Here is a 6,000-nt window from a genome sequence, read left to right on the forward strand (position 1 = left end):
CAGACCTGCTCAGAAACTCCGTAGTGCTGGAGGTGCTTCTGCTGAACCATGGAGGAAACTGCACCACCAGCCTCTGGTGTGCCCTGGGAAAGCAAGTGGTGACAACCATCAGAAAAGGGACTAATGAGGCCTCTCAGTCTGATCAGTCCTTGAAGCAAGAGCAGAGCAGCGTGTGGGAACTGCTGCCTGCAAAAGCAGCTTGAGAGCATCCTGCTGCCCAGACAAGCATGGGCTCCTGGTCCCTGCAGGGAGGGGACACAGCAGGAGCCATGTGCTGCCTCTCACCGAGGCAAGATGACCCCGAGCAGCTCTTCTGTGCAGGGCTGAGCATCAAGATGACCCAGGGTGGTTGTCTGCCCATAGGAGGGTCCCTCAGAGCTCATGCAGGCACCCTGAATGCCCCCTGTCCCTGCAGCAGTACTGGCATCCTCAGTAATTAAACAGGCAGCAGCACACAACCAGGCTTGGTTTCAGTCAAGCACTGAAACAGAGATGATGTTGCACTTCAGATGAAACCCCACATCTCGTCAAAACACGTTTTGGGGTGCAAATGTAGGGTTTGATTTGTCTGAATGAAAAAAAAGGTCCTTTCTCCTGGTTTAGTTACACATCTAACAAACACCAAATAAAGCTGTATATCTTTTGGCTTTCTTGAGCATGTATATTAGAGAATGATTTTTAGAGATAAGAGTTAATTTTTAGATGGCAGAAGGGTAACACCACTCTAAACCACACAGCCAGGTAATCTTCAGAGCTCAGAGGATGCTCTGTGCCATTTCCTTTCTGTTTCACCACCAATCCTTTTGAAATGCTACAACTTGCTTACGAGAGGGGTAGTTTTCACCTACAGTCACATATCAACCACATCACTTGTCCCTGCCCAGGCGAGGAAGAACCAGATCCCCTAAAGCAGAAGTGCTTGCCTCCTTCCTGGCCAGTCCAGTGCATTTCTGGCTGCTAGGCTGAACTTTTAGATATTTAGTCAGTAGCAGATGCAGGATTTGCATGAACGATGATGACTGATAATTCTCCAGCCTGGGCACTTGTCTGAGCATCAGGAGACAGTCAAACGCAACGCACCCAGCTCAGTTGCAAGAAGCAGCGCACATCCTCACCGCTGCTCCCAGGCCATACATAAGCAGGACACACACCGTGCCCTCCTCCTGAAGCCGACCAGCCCATCTTACTGCTGCTCTGTTTCAACCTGGCAGCTGCCGGAGATGGGGAGGGCTGGTGCGAGGGCTGATCCCGCTCCCTGATCTGTCACCCCCGTGCCCCTCGCAGACACAAGCGCGGTCCCTCGGCACCCGCTGACTCAGCCGCCTTCGCACACCGAGGGAAACTGAAGCGGCGGCTTCGGCCTTTGGACCGACACGGGGCTCCCCCCGAGTGCCTTCACTACCGACGCCAGCTCTGGCCGCAGCCTCATGGAGGGCCCGGCGCTGCGGGCAGGGCGGCCGGGAAGGAGCCCTTGGCTGCCCCGGGCGGTGCCGAGCACCCTTCGCCGGCCCCGCGGGACTGCGCCTTTCTGTCCTGGGGCAGCAGAGCACAGGGCGAGCCTTACCCCGGACTACATTCGGTTCCTCCCCGGCTCCCCTCGCCTCCCTCTCCCCTCCCCTCCGGCTCCTCCCAGCTCCCCTCAGGCGACTCCCCGGCTCCCCACAGGTGCCCACCCCCCGCTCCCCACAGGCGATCACCCGCTGCCCTCAGGCGCCCACCCCCGGCTGCCTTCAGGGGACGCCCAGCTCCCCCCCAGGTGCCCGGCCCGCGCTCCCCTCAGCCCCTGAGGCAGGGTCCGCTCTCCGGCAGCTGCCACCGCCCCTCTCCCGCCGAGCCGCGTCCCTCCCCTCCCTGCTCCGCCCGCGGCGGGGGGTTCGGGCAGCCTTACCGGTGTGGCGGGCAGCCCGCGGGGCGCAGCCTGGCCTTCCGCGCTGCCGGGCGGCGGCGTCACGGGCACAGGTTGGCTGCCGGCGGCGGGCGCGGTGCCGCATCGCTATAAAAGGAAGCGGCGCGGGGGGAGGGAGAGGCGGCTCCGGCACCTCCGCCTCGGCCGGCCCCGATTCCCCCCGGTCTTCCCTCGCCACGGGGAGCGGTGGCTTCACCCCGGGCAGCCCTCCCGCGGGGCAGGTGGCACTGGGATGGGGTGTCCCTGCCCTCTGCAGACGCGGGGGTGGTCCGGCTGGCCGGGGGTGGGAATGAGAGTAAGAGAAGGTCAGAGCCCTCCGCCTCAATCCCTTCCCGAGGTGTGTGGGGTCCGTGGCCGTGTCCCAGGGGGTGAGGATGGATGTGCATGGCCTTACACAGCAGGGCAGCCGGCTCCGGGCAAACATGCGACAAAGCAGAGCATGAGGGAGGGCTTTGCAATCACATGAAGGTACCAGCCCCATGCAGGAGCACCTTGCAAACTTCACACTCGAGTGCACCAAACCCAACCATCTACATCAACCTTCCGGCTGCAGCCTCTGCTGGAGCACTGCCCTGGCCTGAAGAGGAGGCTGGGGCTGCCGGCTGCCACCTGGGGAAGGACACAGCAGGTGACAAGACTGGGGTAAGGGGCTGGTGACAACGCCAAATGCAGGTGTTGGTCCCTGCTACAGTCAGGGCCTGCCTGCTTATGCAGCCTGGCAGCTGAGCCACTGCAGTGAGATGTTGCCTTTAAGATGGATCCTCCCAAACTAAAGGAAAAAAAAAAAAATCAAAGCTGAATTTTTCTTTCAAGCCTAAGCAGCTCCTTCCATCTCTGGAGCTGTACTCAGACACTGCAGCAGCTGTGGCGTCCCTGAAGCACCTTGCTCAGTTTCTCCTCCATGTTAGGTTGATGACCAACAGCATCCTGGGCACAGGGGAAACAAGGGTCCCCATCTGCCCACCAGGAAGACTCCCTCCAGCAACAGATGCTGTTTTTCTCCAGCACTGTCAATCCCTTTCAGGGACTGGGATTAGATGGGGGTAACAAATCTTAAGGTAATTTCTGTAACTGGCATTTGCTGCTCAGCTTTACTGTCAGCCGATAGTGGGGGGGCTGTGATGCTTCAGCCCTAGAAACCCCATACCATGGCATGGGTCCCACTGCATCAACTGCAATGGCTGCAAGTATTGTCTTCAGCTCAAAGCAGATGAGGACAAGGCCAGGGCACAAAGAAGTCATGGAGGTAACATGCAGAGGTGCTAGGCTCAGTTTCTTCTTTTGTATTCCACCAGGCAAGCAGCTAAAGCTATGGGCATGGGCAAACCAGGTGTTGGCTATACAGAGAGGGTGACCCACAAGCTACATGAACTCCTTCAGGGGTCATGTTTTACACGGAAAACATATAGGTCAGAACACTGCCATGGGGAAGTGAAAGGAACAAAATCCTGTTCTCAAGGGTTTTGGAGAAGCTACATTTTTTCTATTCCAAATTTTAGTATTTGCTTTTCAGTTCTCTCTGCATCCTAGCAGGGAAAGGGGAGCAGAAGGAGCTTTTCAGATGAACCTGGCAGCACCTCCTTCATTCAGACATACCTAGTGGGAACACAAGGGTGGCCCTGAGAAAAATTACTCCCTAACCAAGGTGATGGTTCCAGACCTGCTCCAGGGAGGTAACAGGGGTGCCAGAACCATGTCTAACATGGACTTGGGCCCTGGTGCAAGGCTGCTGCCAGAAACTGGTCTGGCAGGACAACAGCGGTCAAATGCTCAGTGTCACTGGAGGGTGGACCCTGCCTGAACACCTGGTGCCTCTGTTCCTTTACAGGAGCTACTTGCAGAGTACTGACCAGATGGTCTGACTGCCCTGCTTCCTTCCTTCCTCCTTTGTTTGTTAAGATCTGGCTGCTTCTCCTTGATAAGAAACCTTCACTCCTTCATTGCACTTCAGTCTTTGCATTACCTTGAGATCTGAGGTAAGTGTATGTCCCACCTATAGGCACTGCTCACAGGAGCTGCTGACTGCACTGTGATTGATCTTCACGTCAGTGATGGAGCAATTCCTACTCTTTCCAAGGAGCCCAAGTTGTGGTTTATCCTGCCCCCAGCCCCTGCTCTCCTCACATCTCCACCCTGTAGCACATGTGTAGCACTTTTCTCACACTCCACACAAGACTTTGAAATCCCCATCTCCCAGCATCACTCCCTCTAAGCTGACTTCACATGAAACTCAATCCTCCTTGGTCCAGATGTCCAAGCAGCTAAAATTCTCTAGTAAGCAGGCCAGCAGCTCTGTGCATAATACTGAAGCAGGTTTAGCATTTGTTCTCCTGTTTTTTTCTGCAAAGGTTGGCCCAGCAGGGAGGTAAATTGAGGAAGATCCTGGATCACAAATTTGCCTTTCATCCCTATGCTTCTTTCCACAGAGGTCAGAACTATGGCAATGGAGTTGTTCCGTAGGGCTTTTTTTCCAGGTCCTGGGTGGGTTTTCACACAATAAAAAATTTAATTTGAAATGAGACCCTGTGGCTGACTGCAGCTCACTTACTGTTCAGCCACCTGAGGTATCTTGCTTTCCTGCCTGGCTACTGAAGCAGAGTTTCAGCTTTGAATTGGAAATCTACAATGAATACAGGGAAAACTAGCACACAAGTATGTAGGTCTAGAGCCATGGGTGGGATGACATGCAGTATGGACGGGCAATATAATCTTTAATAATTTGAAAGAAAATGTCTGCTTTCATCTTTGAAGCAGTACATGGCCACTGGTGTCACCAGGTCACTAAGGAAGTCTGCAGGCTCTGTCAGAAAACCACCACAAAACCCAGGCACTTAACCAGATAACAGCTGCTGACCTCTTCTGTCCACATTCAGCTGAAGAGGTGGCTTGTCTTTCTTCAGACTTACATTCAGGGGCATATTTCAATCCTTTTTGATAAGTAACTTCATTTAAACACTAGGAATTCCAAATCAGAGACATGATGACACAAGTGTAGCTGCGGTATGGGAGCAGGGAGAGATGAGTAACATTACTGAACTACTTTTGAGAAAAGCTTTAGACTTAGGCTATTACACACTACTCCTTACTCTTGTTAAGTTACAGGCAACTCTTCTAAGTTCTTCCCATAATATTCCCTGTGGAAGAAACTGGGGACATTCACTAGTTACAAAAACCACAAGCCTAACGCTATTGCTTTGAACTGCACTAAGGTAAACAGAATGAAATAGCTACTAATGCAGCCATTCTGGAGCAGTTGGTAGTCTGAGTCTTCACAGGTGATGCATCTACATGACCTGACTGAGAAAAAATACAGATTTCTAGATTTCTGATGGTAACTGAAGCACAAGAAACATCTTCAAGTCTTGGGGAGAAATGTCCCATGGAGAAACAGATCTAGTTCCAAACTGCCCTTTAGTGAAAACCAACAAGCATGAGAGGCAATGTTTCTACAAGAACCATGACCAAACTGGTAGTAATGGCAGAATAGTATTAACACTGGCTCTAAAGTTTCAGGTAAGCTTAAAGCTCATTCAAAATATTCTTCAGGGGGTACAGCAAACAAATGATCAGCTTCTCCTCTGCTCTGACATGGTTAGGATGTGACAGATAATCTGACAGCTGTCACAAACTGTTTGTCCCCCGCCCCCACTATTACAAAAAGTGACCAGAGCAGACATCCGCCTCGCTGCAGACAGGAGGATCTGTTCTGTAATTCAGAGAGGAACAAGGCAAAGCCTGTACCAGGACAAACTATCGGTTTGAGTGTTACTCAAACAGCAGCTGAGGAGAGCCAGCCGGGACTCGCAGGTTTTGTGCATGCCACAGCAGAGGGGGTTGCAAGCTTCAGCACAAGTTGACAAACAGCACTTAGCTTATCTCAAGAAGAAACTTGAGCAGTCTCACAGCAGATGACAGAGCTGTAAATCAAGTTATGTATAGCCATAAAAGTATCATTAAGACAACTTGAAACAGTTAGTTTGTAGTAGATAAGAAAATTTTTGGCTTGCAGCTATGTAGATGAAAACATCTGTGTGCATTCTGTATCCATCTGAAAAGCCTCCAGCTGCACTGTAAAAGGGCTAAAGTCTCATAAA

The 6,000-nt window shown here is 52.6% G+C and overlaps 1 protein-coding gene across 2 annotated transcripts in view; it reads right to left on the minus strand.

Annotated features, from left to right (window-relative positions):
• The window catches only part of FAM49B (family with sequence similarity 49 member B), a 96,280-nt gene extending 94,305 nt beyond the window's left edge, over positions 1-1,975 (minus strand). For both annotated transcript variants that reach the window (XM_030445814.1, XM_030445818.1), the window contains exon 1: positions 1,889-1,975. The gene's annotated coding sequence lies outside the window, so the exon portion shown is untranslated. The remainder of the gene's footprint in view (positions 1-1,888) is intronic.
• Between the last annotated feature and the right edge of the window lie 4,025 nt (positions 1,976-6,000).

The sequence above is a fragment of the Calypte anna genome, chromosome 2 (assembly GCF_003957555.1).
Source record: "Calypte anna isolate BGI_N300 chromosome 2, bCalAnn1_v1.p, whole genome shotgun sequence".
NCBI classification, from domain to species: Eukaryota; Metazoa; Chordata; class Aves; order Apodiformes; family Trochilidae; genus Calypte; species Calypte anna.